Here is a 22,148-nt window from a genome sequence, read left to right on the forward strand (position 1 = left end):
CATCTCCAACTTCTGGATTCGTGCATTCCCTCTTGAAGTGACCTTTTTCTTTGCATAAAAAACATGGAAATTTTGACTTGTCAAATTCGAGTTTTGAAGTCCTCCTATCAAGGTAGTTCTTACTAGTAATTTCTCTGAATCTTAGGGCTCTTCGTAAAACACTTGCCATACACCAACGAATGTCTAACATCTCCATTTCTTCAGGATCAGTCTGATCATAATCCTCTTTTGTCATATTGTAATTTTCAATACGCCCAACAATTAAACATTCATATGACTCAAGGACTGATCCCAGGAAAGCCATATGCTCTTGTACACTTTCAATAGTAAGTCCATTGTTTTTCTAATATTAACATCTATGTTGCATTAAACAACATAGGACAATGGACTTGCGGGTTTTGAGGATTGATCATGAGCAGAGTTGGTTGAATTGGTTCCAGTATAGGTGCCTGTGTAGTGTGGTATGTTAGTTTATTTAAACGGATTTGCTTGCGAACTTCCACCACTAGTACTGTTCGTGACAAAAGCAGTTTGAATCTTCGGGCTAGGAGCAATCAAAGACTATGATGAACTAAAGTATAACCCGATGAGTTACCGAAATATTCTTCATTTTCTGTTTCTTGCGGATTTCAAGTTCGTGTGCTTCCAATTTTTCAATAAATCGAGCTAGAGTCAATCTAGCATAAGCAATCGGGTTTGACTGTTGTATCATACCGTGGATTATCAAGAATGATGATGATCTGACTTTTATCAGCAATGAAGATTTGAGGGACATATTGGAAATGAAAATTCCTGAAAACCACCCTCATTGTCAAATATTGTCAATCTTCAAACAAAGAGCATGTGCAGTGACTATTGGAATAAGACAAGTAGCCCATAATGCTAGAAGATAAAGACTTTTAGCATAGGGTTTGCTTTGTAATGTCTACGGACAGAATTTGAATATGTAATATTTTGACTTTTTGTTATGTAATTTTGATTTCGATTTGATATGTATTTTGACTAAGTGTATGTAACCATAGAGGTGTTTTGGGACAACTGAGGTGTTTCAATCTAGGGGTAGATTGTTGAGTCAAAGATTTGAGTTGAAATGACTTGAGAGAAATCAAGGAAGATTGAAATCTTCTCAACACTTCCCAGAATTGTCTAAGTATGGAAACCAAGCACACTTGACCTCCCAGCAAGGTTTTACTTGTTATAGCAAGGTATGTTGTCCTTCGGGCAAGGTTATCTTCTTGAATTTTTCTTTAGGTCAACCCGAGCAGGATTCACAATGTAGCAAGGTTGTTCTTCATAGCCAAGCAAGGATTGCTTCCGAGTATGCTCTTGGCTAACCAAGCTTTTGAAGCCAAGTATTTGAATGGTCTAGCAAGGTATTCTTCAATAAAACAGTGGTCCGAGTATGCTTGATGGAAGTTGATAAAGAATTATCTTAAGAACTTCATCCGGCAAGGTTCAACTCCGAGCAAGCTACAGTGTTACCAATACACTTGTATTTTCTAAATAAGTTATTTATTAACAAAGGGTTGAAAGGATCTCTAAATAACTAGTTTGCTCGTTGAATCATATCGAACAAAGTCTACTATAGTCAAGAAGATTGAAGTCTGCTAGGTGAGTATTTTCTTAGGAAAATACTCTAAAAATACTCTAAGTAAAGTCTACTTGGAGAACTTTTCACAAGCACACTTCAAGGTTACGAGGTCTACTCGTAGAAGACAAATGACAAAAAGTCTACCCGTAAGACCTGTTTTTACTCTTAGTATAATTTTGAATATGTAATTAGATTATTTACCTATCATTAGGGTTTCTAGAAGTCAGGACAACTGTCAGATGGTGGCAGGTCTATAAATAGAATAATTTAAGGCAGGCCTACCACGGATTTTGCCACTTTACATTTTTCAAACAATAACGAATATTTCTGATTTGAGTGTGACTGGTGTCGTAGGATTGTACGGATAAACTTTCCAAACAAGAAACCCTAATTGATTTTACATTGTATGAACCTTTATATAAACGGAAATCTTTTGTGTGATTGTTTGTGTTTGTTACATTTAAGATCCTTAAGCAACAATTATGTTTGTTTCTGATTTCTCCGTTTACAAACAGTTAATCTTACCAAAAATAGCAACGTTACTAACCTTCTTGTCGACACATTTATTACGTGGGTCGTGACATTTATTGTGAGTTTGAGTGATCAATTCGGGACCGACAATTGGTGAAGTAAGCATTTATTTGGATCGTGGTGAAGAGAAATATGATGTAACACGAGTGTATGATCTGATGTGGTTGGTGAATTGTTCGTTGAAAGACATAGAGGACAACACTTGAACAAGATCCAGTGCTCTGTTACCGCTAGTAAGACCTGAATCCGGATCATAAATATCATCATATACGTGTAGAACGATACGATATAGATCTATAACTTGCGTTTACTATACTACGTCATATGGCGGAAACATATAATAAACGAATTCACCACATGTTAACTCTAGTAATCATATTTATATTCATATAACATTGAAAGTACAAATGATGAATTCTCATTGATCAAATTGCAAAAAAACTGTTACAAAGATATGACATGTAAGAATATATATACATGAACCTAAGGTCCGTATGAGTTGTATTGGCGTATAGGACTTATACGCTACGTATAAGTCTTATACGTTGGTTAGACTTATACGGATCTTAACAACTTTCTACTTTGACATTTTTAGCCCCTATAACATACGAATGTGACATATTCAACCCAATAACACTACAAGACCTAGCATTAGACATTATGCTCTAACACAAGGAAATATTGCTTTGGCTCAACCAAGGAAAGATGGTGTGTTTGACTGGAGTAACCATGCTGAAGATATAGAGAAGACTAATGTGGCATTCATGTCAAAGATTGGAAATGAAGCTAAATCCTCTTCATCTTAGGTACATTCAAATCCCACAAACTTTGAATTACTTGAAATGAATTACATTTTAAGAAATGAAGTTGGTAAATTACAAAGTGAGTGCTTTAAGAAACAGAGCATGATAATTGTTTATGAGATGAGTGAGCTAGCATATAGAAACCAAATCAAGAGTTTGGAACAAGACTGTATAGACAGTTACAACATTCAATCAAGATATATCACTGAAAGTGAAGGTTTAAAGAAAATGTGCCTTGATGAGAAGTTGTAGAATACTCAACTTCAAGTTGAGGTTGACTTTTAAGGAATATGGTGTCCACTGGAAACATTTGTGGAAAGTTGAAGGAAATCAAAGAGGGGATAAGTGCAAAGTTTTTCCTCCACCCTTTAATGATTATTACTCATTAAAGGTGGACAAGGAAAAGAGAAGTGCTTATCGTGATTAATTCAAAGATGTGTTTGAAGATACAAAGGAGTTTTTTGATAACTATAAAATGGTCAAGGTTGATGAAAAAGGTGAGTCTGTGATGAAGGTTGTTGAAACAAAAGAAAGATCAGTTGAAAAATCTGTTGGTGTTCAAGTATCATTGGATCAAGATTATGATTTGTAAAATAAGGACGATTTGAGTGATTCAAGTGATAAATGTTCAAGCTGTGGCAGTTTAAAAGAAGTGAAAAGGAGTAAACAAAGGTCAAAGGACAAGATCCCTTTGTTAACTAAGATTACTCCAAAGATGAAGAAACATCTTTAGCAAATGAGAAGAGAACATAGAACATTTGATCTTTGTGGAGGATGTAAAAGCAAGAAGATCAGTGAAAGGTCCACAAGTGATATGTCCTCAAAGAGAACAAGGGTCAAGATCAACAAGATGAGTGAAGAAATCATCAAGGATGATGATCTTTTTCTTCCAGTATATCCTGTGTTCTCAAATTAAGAACTGTTTGATGTTGGAGAGGTGGAAAACATGGATGATTATATCAGAAGATGGTCAAGACAAAGAAGTGATAAACAAGATAGCCCAATCAAGTTGGAGAAATCAACTTTGTGAAGAGTGTTGTGTCAAGAGAAGATACAAAAATTGAGCAATTTCAACCCTATGCAATCAACTTTAATGGTCTCATTACTCATCAGAAGACTATTGGTGTTGAACCCCCTAGACCCAGTGAGAGATACAAGAGGGGTAACTCAAGTGAAAAGTTCAAAGGACAAGTGTGGTACAAAGTCTGTGATGTCTATGGTCATCACACTGACTCATGTCAGGAATGATTCAGTCATGAACCTTTCAATCTACCTGATCATACAGTGTTTGGATAGGACTTTGCATTCTACAAGAAAAGATACAATGAATACTTGAGTAAGGGTGAGAAGATGAATGATGATCAAGTCAAGAGTGAGATTGAAGTTGATAAGAAAAGAGAGGTCATTGACAAGAAAAAGGTTCCAGTGATTAAGAAACTAAACAGATCACAATATGTTAAATCCCAGGTGTCTGTGAAATCTATTAACTCTAATAAGTCAATAAGTTGTGAAAGGGAGAGCATGCTTAAGAAGAAAATGTTAAATAAAAAGAAATAAAATGCACTGACTGGAGATGAAAAAAATCTGTTGAAAAATGGTTTTGAACCATGTGGTTTCCTTTGGAAGCCAAAATCTAAAACTCAAGTGACTATCTTGAAGAAAGAGACAGTCATTGAAGTATGTACTAGCATAATTCCCTATGTTGGAGACTTTTATGATACTGCTATGAATCTGATGATTCTTGTGAGCTAATTTATGAGGATCCCAAACTAGATGCAACAATTGATGAAGTTGTTGATGATTTGCAAGCTGAATCAACTTGTATTTCATCACTTAACTAATTTTTTTACCTTGTAAAATATTGATTTTATTTAAATATTGAATATGTCTAAATATCTTTTCTGAAATTGCAAGTGTCATTGGTTTACCCACCATGTATTATAACAAGCTGGATGGTCAAGCATACTTTGAATATGTTTGATCATGTATTTTTGATTAAACTTTGATGATTATGTACTTTTGAGGATTCTTGGCTGTTTTACTCTAAGTTCATCTCATTCAAGCATACTTGATGAATGTGTGGTATTAATGCATCTAAATATGCTTTGAATACGTGTTTCGAGTAATCTTGAATGTTTTAGTTGGAACATATTTATTTCAAGCATACTTTATGACTTCGGTTTGAATTTGATCAAAATGAATTTTTTTCTAGTAACCTTGACCCTTTACTTGTTGTTTAGGTTTATCGAGTAAACATGGTATATTGGTTAAGCATACGTGTTAAAATATTGATTTTATTTAAATATTGAATATGTCTGAATATCATTTATGAAATTGCAAGTGTTTGTGACTAAACTTTGTTTATCAAGCAAACTTTATGCTTAGAGCACACTTGTATATTAAAATAATAATTCAAGTGTTCTCCAAGCATACTTGCATATTTAAGAAGATTTCAAGCAAACTTTACTTTCCGAGTATATTGTATGCTTTGAGAACACTTGTATATTAAAATTAATATATATCTAGTCTTCTCAAGCACATTTTGTGCTTTGGAAGTATTGTCGAGTAAACTTCACTTTGCTTTTCTTAGTAGATTCGAGTAATTATAGTAATGATAAGGTATTCGAGTAAGGTATTTTGGGATCTTTATTGATCTCGAGCAAATTTGCCTATTTTATCGAGCAATGTTGTATATTCGAGTAAGCTTCTTTTGTTTTATTTACTTAGTTTATTTTTTATAAATTTAATACTTGAGCAAACTTCGGGATAAGCAAGCTTGGATAATATACTTTATCGAGAAAGATTTGTGCTGAAATTTTTGAAATATGGGTTTTTGGCAGTATTTATGTACTAAATGACAAAAATCAATTAAAATTCACTTTCAAATGCACAAGGCAAACACTATAAAAGGGGGACTTAGAAAAATTTTAATTTCATCATTTATCTCTCTCTCTCTCTCTTGCATTATTATATATTTGCTCGCAACCTAGACACCCAAACGTTGCTCTAAATTCCTACCTATTTGTCATCTGCCTATTCTAACTCGGTTATAAATTTGTCAAAGAACAGAAAAATGGTATATCCTTTTGAACCAAAGCACAATATGAGCGCCTTTCTCCAAATCATAGAGGAGAACAAGCCTTGGAGCTAATGATACGGTGGTTAGTTCGCTTCAATCTTCGGTTCACACTAACCTAGAGGTCGGCGATATACATAAATCAACATCTTGACTTTTGGCGTTCAGCTCAACTAGGAGATGACATTAATGGTCGAAGAATTGAGGCCACAGTGTTGGGAAGGGAAGTTGAAATCGCCAAAAACCTTATCAGAGCAAGCCTACAACTTCAAGACAATTTGGATGTTCAACTATCTTATACTACCTAAAGATTGTTGAGGATATTCCAATAGACAACGGGGTATCAAGGGAATGTGAATGAAGTCCAATTCCAGAAAGGAATGTTCCCTGTAATATACAGAATTCTGATTCATAATATCATTCAGGGGTTTATACCTAGAAGGGGCACATGGACTTTGATGAGTCGTGAGATTTCCACAGCAATTGTTGTTGTTGTTGTTGTCTATGATCTCACATTCAATTTTTTGAGGTTGATCTTTGAGGGGTTGGTTACCAATCTAAGGATGGCAAAGAAGGATCGGTTCCTAATGTATCCAAGGTTCCTTCAGATATTATTCAATATTTTGCACCCTGACCTTCCAACATCCGGGATAACATGCGTTCTACAAGACCTAAATGTGTTCAGAGAAATCAGCATATTGGGTCCTACAAGCCACTTTAATCCTGAAGTGGTGAGTCAGGTGGTGTAGGAGCTGTTGTATGGTGAATAATATCAACAACTTCATCATGGAATACCTCCTCCTCAACTTTTGGTTGTATCTCTGCTACATTTTCCTCAAAAACTAACGCATCACCTCCAAGATCATGATCATCATCTGAATCACTATCTTCTTCATCACTCTCCTCCTCACTAGTCACCAATGGTGAAGCAGCAACTTTCATCACCTCAATCTCATCATTTATCTACTATGGGATAATATAAAAGTCAATCTTTGGATCAAATAGACTTAATGCATCCAATCTACTAATTCTTCTATAAACATTAGGATGTTGGAGAACATGTGTTGGACCAGTAGTGGGCAAATCAGGATGTAGTCCATTGAAAATAATTTGCATGAATCTTGAGTACAACAGAAACTTGTCAGCTTCTCTCTTCCTTGAGTTCGACACCGTACCCTCAAATATCATTCTTGAAAAATTAATGGTTGATCAAATTAAACAGCTACAGTGGCTATTGAGATTTCTTGGATCATTAAAGTCCAAGTACCTCTTCTTGGAGTCAAGCTTTGTATAATGGGATGAACTTGGAACCGGTATATTAAAGGAAACATTCCATTCTGGAACTGCCCTTCATTGACATTTCCTTGGTAGCCCATTGTTTCTTGAGAAACCCTCAACAATCTTTGCTGTGAATGTGACAGTTGTTCAGCAAAGTTTTCGTTTAGTTGCAAGCTTGTTCGAATAAGCTGCTCAGTTATTTCCACTTTCCTACCAAGCACGGTTGCCTCAATTCTCCTTCCGTTCACGTCCTCAACTTATTGTGCTATTCTCCAATAATCTGTAGATGATTGGGCTTTCAGTGTGGGCGAACCGCAAATTTGAGTGGATGAGCCTGTTTATCATCAGTTCCAATGGGCGATTCTCCTCAGTAATTTGGAGAAATGCGCACATATTGTGCTTCGGCTCAAACTTATATGCCATATCTGCACACACACACACACAAACACACATTCAAAGCAAAAATTAGTAAAATGAACATAATTTCAACATGCATGTAGAAATAATTGAAGAAGAAAGCATAAAAGGATAGTCATTATGCACTTGTTCTTCGACATTTTATAACATACACATTAAATAGGGGCATTAGTAAAATTGGAAATTAAAGACTTAAACCCACATAATGAGTGTTGGAAATCATTTAATCAAAGTTTACCAAGTCGGAAATAGAGTGAATGATTAGTTTTATAGTGATTTGTTGAGCAACGGTTCGATAACATAGGTCACGAGTAAGCTGGGTATAATAGAAGAAAGAAAGACAGGGAAAACTAAATGAAAAAATTATTAAGTCCCCCTTCTATACTATACCCTTTTGTGTTTGAAAGTGAGTTTTAAATGATTTTTGTCATTTAGTCTCTGAATACAGCCAAAAATCCCATTTTCAAAATTTCAAACACAAAGCTTTCTAGAGAAAGTATTTTACCAAAGCTTGCTCGAATATAGAGTTTTCTTTATTTAACATTATTATAAATAAACCAAGTGTGAAAATGAAATAAGTATTCTCGAATATACAATATTTCTCATAATCAAGTATAATAGTTCACATAGACTAGTTTGCTCGTGATCAATAAAGTAACTCATAAATATTCCTAAATATAAAACCTTACACGAATAGTCTAAAACTTTGTAATTTACTCGAAAGAGCTTAATCAAACAAAGATTTAACATTTTCCAATGATAAACTATCAAGTATGCTCGTAGAACAAACTTTACTCGGAAATATTTCAGAAATATCAAGTATGCTTGAGGACACTTAGAATGTCAAATCTTAACTTAATGGTGTGCTCTAAGCATAAAGTGTACTTGAGATAACAAAGTTTTCTAAAAAACACTTATATTTCAAAACAAAATATTCAGACATAATAAAAAACATAATCACATCAAGAGTTTATCAGGTATGCTCGAATGAGACAAACTGTCAAATAAACATCCAATGTTTACTCGAAAGTCCATATTCATGCAAGAATTACACACGTATACTCAAAGATACTTAGTAATCACACAACATAATCAGAATAGACAAATCATCAATAAGTAATTCATTTTTAGAGTAGATTTGCTATTAAATTCAAACCTTTTGACTTAAAGTTTACTTTTAAACAAGCTTTCCTTTAGGATCAGAAGTTTAAGAACAAATGGTGCATTTTGAGATCAAATTTCAGTTTATCATTTCAAATCTTTTTCTTTTATGAGAAGATCTCAATATGGGATCATATTGATTAAGTCACCTTTCTATACTACATTCTCAACATCATTATGCCAAATCAGGCAGGTTAATAGTAGGTAATAACTTAGCATGAATTTCATTACATTGGTGATATGCTTAGAGTTAAATTTTTTGCATAATAAATAAATGGATAACACTTATTGTACTATGATGTCCCATATCTATTCTCAAAGCTTATTTGGCTTTCTCTAGATCACCCCAAATTGACTTCAACCCCTTGATATTTGGTTAAAATATCTTTAATGACAGAACAAGAATAATTTTCTTTTGCATTTACTTTATCATTTCAAAACTTTTCAAACGTTGAGGTTGAACATTGGACTTATAAGCCATGTAGTTCGGACTACTTGCCTTCTATTCAATGTTTTTAGGACTTATAGTGATGCACCACCTTTGTAGTTCTAGTTTAAACCCTCATGTATGTTTTTTATCAACTTTTGGTTGATGTATAATCCTTTTGTACAATTTTTTTTGTTCTTTGTCTTGAATATAATGAATCATTTTGAGTGACCATATACCAACAGGATTGTGTATGACTGGGTAGTTACCTTTCTGCCTATCATATGGAGAGATTTATCTTGAAACATGCATATTTCAACAATGTATCTCCCCATTAAGTTTATCAGTTTCATTTAGTTTATATCACCTTAGTTTTTACACATCATGCAAAGCTACCATACCTATTAATGACTGCACTAATAGTCTTTTTAACCTATTAAATCCATAGGATTAGTGTAGATAATCAATTTTCTATCGTTTTCCAAAAGGTTGGATCAATTTTCATTCAAAAAATATTTTACATTTGAAAAAATTCTTTGATAATTCATTTAGTGACATAAGTTTCAGCACAAAAGTGATTTGACAAGGAAATACTTTTATGTAATTAAACATTCAAAATTCACATTAATGAATAAACACGAGTAGGCAAACATGAAATTCTTATCAAGATAAAACATGCATAAACCAACTTTGTAGGAACGTGTTTGTGTCGTGAACAAGATGTAGATCGATATCTAAAATCAACATGAAGGTGTGGAATCCCTGAACGTGACTGATAACAACAATATTATTCGTTATGTGCTCTCTATTTTTCATATATTTCCATTAACAGCAGTGAAGTACAACAAGATATGATAATTACAGAACAAGTACAAACTGGACCAAAAAGGTATTGAACGTATAAGCCTAGACCACTATTTATAGATTTGAAAAAAACATATGCGACGTATATGTCTTTTCCGGCGCATAACTTATGTGTCATAGAAGTACATATCAGTTGTATTACTTTTACGTTCCAAAACATGAAAATACATTCCAAACACTACTATTCTAATACATAACCTACAAAACTTAAGTGATAGACATTTTATGTACTAACAATCTCCCCTTTGGATATTACTTGGTCTTGGTGTCTAAGTAATAGACATTCATGCTCCAACAAACTCCCCTTTGGATATTGCTTATACTAGATTTTTCCAAAACTTCAATCATTACGGTAAAAGACCCATGAACATTATGTCTTCCGAACATCTTCAATCAGTCTGACAAGTTATAAATCTTTGTCATTTGATATTCAAGTCTTCCCTTTTCATGAACCAATCCTCAAAAATCTTTTTCACTGCTAAACTCATTCCATATAGTCTCTCACACACACATATCCAAAAATTAATCCCAAAGCACACATGAAATAAATGTTATGACTATTGTGCTTTATCCATCACTTACTCACTTACCAATCCCAAGGGATCAACTATACCAATCTTATCCAAATTCTTCTCTCCAAAATCCAAAAATAGATTCATCAGTGTATAAGTTCGAACATATAAATTCTTTGCAGCCTGTAAGTCCTTTGCAGCGTATAAGTCCTTCGGAACGTATAAGTCCAGAAACTTATTCGGCGTATATGTCTAAAACAATATCCAGCGTATATGTCTAAAACCATATCAAGCGATTTGGAAATCACATGAAATGTTTCAGAAATGTTCCCAACATAAAAACGAACATTTTGGTGCAATCAGATTTTGATTTTGGAATGACCAATGTTTCACTTTTTTTGACGATTTTCGACGTTTAAGCATTTAAACGAACTCAAGAAACAATAAAACTTTCCAGACATAATCTATAAAAAAAAATGAACAATCTCTGAGATTTTGGTCATGATTTTGGCTTTAATGAATCTAAAACAGAGTTTAGCGAATTGAGAAGTAGATCGATTCTTGACGTGAAACGAGTATGTCTTTTCTTTTCTTCTAATATCGAGTATCAAAGCTCTGATATCACTTGTAAGTACGCGTCCGTGGCGTGAACAAGATATAGATCGATATCTAGAACCAACATGAAGGTGCAGAATCCCTAAACTTGATCGATAATAACAAGATTACGTTATATTCTCTCTATTTCTCATATATTTCCTTCAATAGCAGTGAAGTACAACAAGATATGACAATTACAACACAAGTAAAAACTGGACCAAAAAGGTATTGAACATATAAGCCTAGACCACTATTTATAGACTTGACAATAACATATACAACGTATATGTCTTATCCGGCACATAAATTATGTGTCATAGAAGTACATATCGGTTGTATTACTTGTACGTTCCAAAACATGAAAATACATTCCAAACACTACTATTCTAATACACAACCTACAAGACTTAAGCGATTATTCCGTCCCGCGCCAATAACTAGAATGGGAACGTCAACGCATCCGGGAAAAAACGATTAATCTCTATCAATAAACCTGCCAAAGAACCGAACCATAGAGTACTTAGTATCGGTGCCACGGAAAGATATGTTTTTAGATCTCGCATTGAAAAACCTCCTTCATTTTTTCATTTTAATGTAATCAATAAGATAATACATATTCCGGGTTGGGTTCATCCCTGTAGTAATAGGATGAATTGAGTTGTATACATGAAAGCGTAAGAACTCAAAGGATTCCCTTCTTTGTTTGTCTGATTTGAGGGAGAAGGTCCCGTTGAGTTCTTAATAATTAGAAGATTTTTTTATAAGATCATTGAATAAGTTCTATTTACTCATTTTATGTACTAACAATCTCCCTTTTGGATATTTCTTGGTCTTGGTGTCTAAGTAATATACATTCATGCTCCAACAAACTTGTTATAAGCACAATGCAAAATCATTTCAAAACAGAAATTATGATCAATTTTTAGACAAGTATGCAGATAAGACATTTCAAATCAGATTCAATCATAATCATCCAATTATCATGAAACATAATCACAAATTCATACTTAAGAATCATAGATACCTAAGCCACACATATTTATTTAGCATGTTTTGGTTAAAGTAAAATCACCTAATAACACATAGTCACACATACACACTTGTAAATAACTCAAGACCATTTTAACAAATAATCAGTTAACACATGTAAACATATATCATCAATCCGACTTCATCCAAGTTGATCATACCTAAAGCCTTTAATAAGAAATTGAATATAGTCTTATCTAGTGGGTTGGTGAAAAAATTAGCCAAGTTGTCACTAGTTTAAACTCTTTTCATTTCTATTTGTCCGTTCTCATTACAATCTCTGATAAAATGGTGTTTGATTTTAATATTCTTGGTATTTGCGTGTGGAACATGATATTTCACAATAAATTAAGGATCAATATTATCAATAAGAATTGTAATGTTCAAGAAGTTCAAACAAAAATCAAGTAGTTGATTCTGAATCCAAATGACTTGAGCACAGCAAGCAGATGCAGCAATGTATTAAGTTTCTGCAGTTGAAATTTTTTTGCATTACCATGAAACCAGCCTGTCTCCTAGAAATTGACATAAACTAGATGTTGATTTCTTACTCATATTGCATACATCATAGTCACTGTTAGTGTAGGCAAGAAGATCAAATAACTTGTTCTTTGGATTCTAATTTCCCAAATTTGGCTTTCCCTTCAAGTATCTGAAGCTTCTTTTGGCAGCCATCATATGTGAAACTTTGGTATTAGCTTGAAATCTTGCACATACGTATACAACAATATTGATATATGGTATTGAAGCATTCGGATACATTAGTGATCCAATTTTAGCTCTATATTCATATTGATCTATAGGCTCCCCCTTTTCATCCGCTACCATCTTTTCATATGTGTCCATTGGAGTAGAAGCAGTCTTCAGATCTTGGTATTTGAACATGGTTAAGATGTCTTGTACATTCTTGGATTGACTAATGAATATTCCATCCATTTTCTATTAAACTTGCAATCAAAGGAAGAAATTCTTCTCTTCTATAGAACTCATGCTGTATTTTGACTTCATGACTTCTTCAAACTCTATACACATTTGTTCATATGTAGTTCCATAGATGATATCATCAATATACACTTGAAGTAGGAGTAAATATCTTTATCTTTTCTTGTAGAATCAGATCTTGTCAATGGCTCCCCTTTGAATACCATTAGCAAGTAGATTATTTGATAACTCATCATAACAAGCTCTTGGAGCTTGATGTAATCCATAGAGCCTTGTTAAGTTTGTACACTCTATTTGCCTACTCCGGATCCTCAAAGCTTGGAGGTTGAGTGACTTACTCCTTCTCTTCTATTTTTATATTCAAGAAAGCAGATTTAATATCCAATTGAAACAATCTAATATTCTTTGATGCAACATATGCAAAAAAGATTCTCATGGCCTCCAACACTTCAACAGGAGCAAACCCTTTCTCAAAATCAATTCCGTCCTCTTGTAAGGATCCAAGGGAAAGCAACCTTGCCTTGTTTTTCAATACAATTTCTCTCTAATCCTTCTTGTTTATGAAAACGCATTTAATGCCAATTTTTTATTTTCCTCTTGGCTTATTTATTAGCTCCGAGACTTGCAAGTTTCTAAACTGTGCTAACTCCTCCTGCATAGCTTCTACCCAACTTGTTGGGCTACATGATGTACATATAAATATACATCTTTTCGGCATCAAATAATCTCTAAAAACTGCAATTTCTATCGAATAACATAACATAAAAGACTAATTATCATAATAAAACAAAATTTCAGGTGAAACCAAGCCTCAAACGAAGAAAAAAAAAATATGAAGAAAAATAGAAGAAAACACAAGAAAACAAAGAAACACACCCCCATGCCTCTAGAAACACGCCCCATGCTTCTGAAACAAGAAAAGACAAAATCTGGAAGCAAAAGCACGGGGCCATGCTCATCATGCATGGGGCCATGGACGGGAACACAGAAAAGACAAAGAAGAATTTAGCACATGTCACTAAAAATCACGGGGCCATGCCTACCAACCACGGGGCTGTGGCCACTTTATAGAAAAGACAAAACAAATCTGGCACATGTCATAAAAATACACAGGGCCGTGCTCATCAAGCACGGGGCCGTGCCTCACTCTCCAGATTGCCTATAAATAGTGGCTCTTGTGCCATTTGAAGGGTGTGCCTTGAAAAGAATTCTCTCTGGTTTTCACTTATAAAAACACACACTAACACTCACTTAGAAGATCTAGTGAACAGTTTGATGGTTTGGAGGTCATCTCCACTAATCATCATCATCAACCATCATTACCATCATTAAGAAGAAGGATTCATCTACAATTGGTTAGATTTTTCCAAGTTTAATCATGTATTTGTTATTATCAATCATCTTAATGTTAATCACTATGCTCATTATGAGCTAAACTCCTTTTACCATCTAAAATCTATGAAGAAGCTTTGTTTTACTTGATAATTAACCAAGACATGTGATGTAGTCTAGTAAAGTACATGGTTATATTACAATTATCCTTTGATGAGAAATGTTTCACCATCTTAAATCACTAAATCAAAGTTGGTGGTTGTCAATATCTTTGGTAATCGTTCATGATCGATTCATGTTCTTGAAAGATAGAAATACTTTGATACATTATCGAAACATGGATCCTTATATTGTACTTAGAAATGATGAGATTTTAGTTATGGTGGATTTTTCTAAACCTTGGTAATCCGAAAATGGCTTTTCTTAGGATATCAAATTAGTTAAAGAAACCATATGTTAACGGAATGTGTAATTATAACCTACATAAATCAACCAAGGGGAGGTTGTGTGATGAACTACAATCACCCGAAGTTGTTAGAATTGGTATTTGAGAAATCAAAGTTAATCCTAATCTTTCCACTTTACGAAACTACTTGCCAACTCAAATCGACATCATTGATATGGTATGACATTAGGAAAGGGTGGACTTTAAAATGCGCATACCATCTCCTTAGTGTCGAAGATGCTCACATAAGGCTTAAGGAGCTATCTATCATATATTGCTACGACAAGTTTATCACATGTCTACATATTAATTATCAATGCTAAAATGGAGTGGATTCTTGATCTTAGATGGTAACCTTTGCATAATTGAACAACTCGTTTAGAATCTCTTTTCTCGGTCAACTATATATTATATATATAAGTATTTATAATTTATAAAAAGTTTAAAAATCAACCCCATAATGATTAAAACCTCCGATTGAAGTAAAACAACGATTCATTATTAGAAACCTTTGTATCCACGGATCGATACTTGGTTCTTACCAATACTATCTACATATACGACAAGTACACTTGCCTGATTTGTGTGTGTTTAGTCTTTGTAGAAATCACTTTTATAAATTTAAAACACGATCTTGTGCAAAAGCAAATCATCCAACATCTTATAATTTTAAGACGCACGCGCACAACACATCAAAGTGTTTGGCGCCATTGCCAGGGATACACGGTACGTTTCTAAGAACGATCCAAGTTTTAATTTAATCATTGTCTATAATTGTACAAATTTTTAACTTCTATTTTTTTTATCTTTAATTTTTACTAAATATTAAACTATATAATTTTACGGCTAGCTAACATTTTACCTTTAGTTACCTTGCTTTACTTTAGCTTAATTAACTTAGACCTTAGATAGTTTAAAATAGCTTAGCCTAACTCGTAGTTTAACTTAGACTAACCTTTCGAATAACTTTAGCTAACTTTTACTTTAGTGTAATTTTGATTTAGCCTCATGTATGTCCACTACTTTTGAGCCCGAGCTTGTTTCTCCAATTTCTGACCCGGAACGACTCTTTCGTCGACGAACTCGTAAACGGATTATAGAAACCGCAGAAACAATCAAAGACGAATCAGTAGACGCCACCGCATCAGGAGAAAATCTAACCGAAGAAATGATGGCGGCCCAGAACAATGAGCCGAACATGAGCAAGTATGCCAAGTCATCTCTCGAAGGCTATGGCAATGGAGTGGCTCCACCCGAAATTACCGAAAATTTTGAAATCAAATCAAGCACCATTCATAAGGTAGAAATTCAGTTCAATTTCATGGTCTCCTCGACGAAGATCCTCTTTCTCACATATCTCGATTCTTACGAATCTGCGGAACTTTTAAAATCCAAAACTGTTTAGACGATCAAATCAAACTCAAACTCTTTCCTTTCTCTCTAAGGGGCCAAGCCCTAGAATGGATAGAATCTATTTCCTCTAGTTCCATCATCACTTGGGACCAGATGGTTGAACAGTTTCTCCTCAAATATTTTCCGCCTGACAAAACTTCCAAATAACGAGCCAGCATTACCGGATTCCGGACCGATGATGATGAATCGCTACATGCAGCATGGGAAATATACAAAAGTCTTCTGAGAAGATGCCAAAATCATGGACTGAGCGTATGGTTACAAGTCCAAAATTTCTTTGACGCACAATCCAGTCAAAACAAACAGGCCATCGAGCAGATCGCTGGTGGAGACCTGGGATCCAAATCTCCTAACGAAGCATTTGAAGTCCTGGAGAAGGCCGCAAAGAAGAGTTTCGCCTACAACCCACCAAGATCCACACCTACCCATAAAGGAATACACCAGGTAGACTCCAACACTTTTGTCACAGCACAACTTGAAGCCCTTTCTAAAAAATTCGAACAACTTCAAGCCGAACTATCAAAAACCAGACTCACCTGTGACACTTGTGGAGGAAGTCATAAGACGAGTGACTATAAACCAGTCATTATGGCCACGGAAGAAGTCGATTTCATCGCTCGAAAAAACAACGTTTTCAGCAATAACAACAATCCAGGATGGAGAAACCACCCGAATTTCTGCTGGAAAGACGGAGGTAACACTAAACCTATCCGGATTCGAAAAGAGACCTATGAATCAACCCTTCCAACCTAAACCTCAATTTCATGATCAAAGTTCTAGTAGCCATCAAAACCCAAGCTACTCGAAGATCGAAGAAATGCTAATCCAATTGATGACCAAAAAAAATGAAGCAGAGAAGAAAGCCGATTCAAGAGCTGTTGATATCAGCGGAGTATTACTAAAATATGATGCCGATCTCAAAAGTCAACAAGCATCACTTCAGAACCTAGAAACCCAAGTCGGACAAATTGCCCGACAATTATCCGAAAGACCACCTGGAACTCTTCCAAGAAATACAATCACTAACCCGAATGCGACTGCTAACGCCGTCACACTCAGGAGTGGTACAACCACTGTTGTTCCACCAACTTTGGTGAAAAAGTCTCCTGACGAAACGCAGGAAAGACTGACCCCAACAAACACAGTACAGCCTAAGGAACCAGTCCGAACCTATGTTCCGCCTATTCCATACCCTGGAAGACTGAAGCAGGAGCGATTGGAAGCCCAGTATTGGAAGTTTCTAGAACATTTTAAGCAACTCCATATGAACATCCCTTTTGTCGAAGCTATCGCTAAAATGCCGAAATACGCCAAGTTTCTCAAAGAAGTGCTGAAAAACAAAAGGAAGCTGGAGGAGCTCTCGCATGTCACCCTAAGTGAAGAATGTTCGGCTATCCTCCAAAGCAAGCTACCGACAAAGATGACTGATCCAGGGAGCTTTACAATCCATTGTCTCATAGGAAATTTATCTGTTAGCAATGCCCTGGCTGACCTAGGAGCTTGTATTAATTTGATGCCTTATGCGGATTTTGCAAAACTAGGGATAAGAGAACCAAAGCCCACCCGCATGAGCATTCAGTTAGCTGACCGATTCGTTAAATATCCTCGGGGCATTGTTGAAAACATGCTTGTCAAAATTGACAAATTTGTTTTCCCAGTAGATTTTGTGATTCTAGACATGGAGGAAGACAAAAGTGTACCTCTAATTTTAGGAAGACCCTTTTTAGCCACCACAAAGGCTATAATTGATGTTTGCACCGGCAAACACACCTTTAGGGTCAATGACGAGGCAATCACTTTTGACATAGGAAAATCTATGCAATATCTTCTACAACACGATGACACCTTATACTGTGTTGATATCATAGATTCCATCGTAAGTTTCTATATGCGAGATTCCTCCATCAATACTCCCCTAGAAACACAAGTCTTAGACAAAACACTAAACAAACCCATTTTAGAAAATGAAAATTTCAATAACAACTACCACGAAGAATCAGAAACGATATACGAAATCATTGAAAACAATGAAAAATCAAAACCATCAATCGAAGAACCACCAGCCTTAGAAATAAAAGAACTACCAAAACATCTCGAATACGCCTTTCTAGAGAAAGATTCTCAACTCCCAGTAATTATTTCATCTCACCTTTCTAAAGAAGAGAAAGACAAACTTCTTAAGGTTCTCAAAAACCATAAGAAGGCTATTTCATGGAAGATCATGGATATAAAGGGCATCAGTCCTTCATTTTGTACCCACAAAATCTTCATTGAGGAAGAATACAAACCCGTGGTCCAACATCAAAGACGTCTCAACCCCAACATGCAAGATGTGCTGAAGAAGGAAGTTATCAAACTGCTTGATGCCGGATTAATCTACCCGATCTCGGATTCACCTTGGGTTAGTCCCATTCAGGTAGTACCCAAGAAGGGAGGAATGACAGTCGTAATGAACGAGAAGGACGAACTAATACCAATGAGGACCATCAAAGGCTGGCCAGTTTGCATCGATTACCGGAATCTTAATGATGCCACAAGAAAAGATCATTTTCCACTTCTTTTCATAGATCAAATGCTCGAACGATTATCTAGAAAAATTTTCTACAATTTTCTTGATGGATTTTCCCGATACTTTCAGATTCCCATTGCTTCTGAAGATCAGGAGAAAACTACTTTTACATGTCCATACGGAACCTTGGCTTACCTAAGAATGCCATTTGGATTATGTAATGCTCCAGCCACCTTCCAACGCTGCATGGTGGCCATCTTTCATGAAATGATCGAAAACTCTATGGAAGTTTTCATGGACGACTTCTCAGTCTTTGGAGATTCCTTCGATCATTGTCTGAAAAACCTAGACAAAATGCTATCTAGGTGTGAAGAGGTAAATCTAGTGCTCAACTGGGAAAAATGCCACTTTATGGTAAATGAAGGCATTGTTCTAGGTCACAAGATTTATCAAAACGGACTAGAAGTTGATAGGGCCAAAATAGAAACCATATCCAAACTTCCACCACCAACTTCAGTCAAAGCCATTAAAAGTTTTCTATGTCACGCTGGTTTCTACCGCCGCTTCATAAAAGACTTCTCAAAATCTCAAGACCTATGACCAAACTTCTAGAGAAAGACGCACCATTCGTCTTCTCTGAGGAATGTGTTGAGTCATTCAATACACTGAAAGACAAATTTGTCAACGCACCAATCACGACCACACCCGACTGGACCCTTCCATTCGAAATCATGTGCGATGCAAGTGACTTTGCAGTTGGAGCCGTACTCGGACAACGCAAAGAAAAACACTTTCACCCAATTTACTATGCAAGTAAAACTTTTAATGATGCACAAGAAAACTACACCACAATAGAAAAATAGTTACTAGCAGTAGTATTTGCCTTTGAATAATTTAGATCATACCTAGTTCTTTCCAAAACCATAGTTTACACCGAGATCGGCCCAGTACGATACCTATTCAGCAAACAAGATGTCAAACCTAGACTCATCCGATGGATCCTACTACTCCAAGAATTTGACATTGAAGATAAAGACAAGTAGGGAGCAGAAAATGTAGCCGCAGACCATCTTTCACAATTAGAATGTCCAAATCCCGAAGAGCTTTAAGAAGAAATTATCAACGATAATTTCCCACATGAGGTTCTCATGCACATTCAAGGAGTGATAGAAGAAAAGGATGAAAGTCCTTGGTATGCCGACTTCGCCAGTTACTTAGCTTGTAGGGTCCTCAGAAAAGGACTTTCCCATCAACAGCTGAAGAAATTCTTCTCAGATCTTAAGCTTTACTTCTGGGAAGATCCATACGTGTTTAGGATAGGTGCGGATCAAGTAATTCGTAGGTGCGTAGCAGGCAAAGAGGCCTTAGACATTCTCAAACATTGCCATGAAGGACCAACAGGTGGACACCACGGTACTGCCACCACGGTCAGGAAAGTGTTTGATGCATGATTTTTCTGGCCCACTATATACAAAGATACACATGCTTTGATCCAAGCATGCGATGCTTGTCAAAGAGCTGGGAACACCTCATCAAAAAATGAGATGGCTCAAAAAGTTATTCAAATTTTTGAAATCTTTGATGTATGGGGGATAGATTTTATGGAGCCATTTCCTAACTCATTCGGAAATAAATACATCCTTGTAGAAGTCGACTACGTGTCTAAATGGGTAGAAACAAAAGCTCTTCTCACCAACGATGCTCAAGTAGTTGTACGATTTCTGAAAAAGTTATTCTCAAGATTCGGTATTCCGAAAGCTCTCATCAGCGCCAGAGGTAACTCACTTCTGTAACACCCTGATGGACAAAGTCTTAGCACGATATGGGGTTCACCACCAACTTGCAACACCATATCACCCGCAGACCAGTGGGCAAGTAGAGGTCTCGAACCGAGAAATTAAGAGGATTTTAGAAAGAAGTGTGGGGATGAATCGCAAAAATTGGGCCGAAAAGTTAGATGACGCATTGTGGTCCCTCAGGACGGCCTCCAAAACACCCATAGGAACGACACCCTTCAAGCTCGTTTACGGGAAGACATGTCATCTGCTAGTAGAGTTAAAACACAAAGCCTACTGGGCCCTCATAGCAGTGAATTTTGATCTAACATCCGCTGGAGTAAACCGGGAAGATCAAATTCGTGAGCTCGAGGAACTGAGAACAATGGCCTACGAAAATTCTTGGTCCTACAAGGAAAAGACTAAACGAATACACGACGCTCTTTTAAAAGGAAACAACAAATTCCAAGCCGACGATCGTGTATTGTTATACAACGCTCGTTTACGTGTTTTCCCAGGAAAACTGAAATCCCGATGGACAGGTCCATACGTAGTTCAAACAGTTTTTGACTATGGAACCATCGAAATTTCAAGTTCAAGCGGTTAGAAGTTCAAAGTAAATGTACATCGATTAAAACCATACATCGACGGTCCACTTAAAGAAGTTTTGATGGTACTAACCCTCCAAACTCTTTAAAGTAAGAAATTAAGTAAACAAAGTCTGGATGAGACCTTCACAAAACTAGGCCTTGTAAAAAATAAAAAAAAATAAAAAATAAAAAATAAAAAAATAAAATAAAAAAAAATTTCAGAAAACCACGGGGGCGTGCTCCTTAAGCACGGTCCCGTGCCTAAAAATCCGAGCCGGCATCTACGCTGCAAAAATCTCAGTCAGAATGGTTTGTAACAGAATTGTCATAGTAAAAACACGGCCCTGTGCTTCCAAAAGCACGGTGCCGTGCTCGGTATACTGTTTGGTTATAAAAAGGCACCTTGTGTCATTGCATTCCTTGCACAAACCAAAACCAAAAACCAAAAACCTCTGATAATTCAGCATGCCAACTGAGATGAATGAAGCAATTCCCGTTTCCCGACATCCGAGAAACGATGCCCGCCATGTTTCCAAACCGAGCTTCTTTTGAAACTTCAAGAGCTCGTGGGAGAACTCACAGAAATGAATGTCCTTACTGAGATGCGTCTGGTGCAACTCACCGAATCGGTGGAAAACATGAGAATGGAACTCCGAAACATCAACGAACAACTCCAGTTTCAAGTTCTCGGTTTCACGTATTTTCCACGACCAGGACCATTCGGAGGAGGAGAGCCTTTCGGAGAACTCTAGGAAACATAATTTTATGTTTTTATTTGCAAACAGGTGCATTAAGCACATTGGGTTAGAACTTCGGGCTTAACCCGATTATTTTCTTTTCTTAGGAAACCCGGGCT

This window comes from Bidens hawaiensis, unplaced genomic scaffold (assembly GCF_021521415.1).
Source record: "Bidens hawaiensis isolate Kalapana, Puna unplaced genomic scaffold, B.hawaiensis_p1.1 tig00037321_1, whole genome shotgun sequence".
In the NCBI taxonomy this organism is placed as follows: domain Eukaryota; kingdom Viridiplantae; phylum Streptophyta; class Magnoliopsida; order Asterales; family Asteraceae; genus Bidens; species Bidens hawaiensis.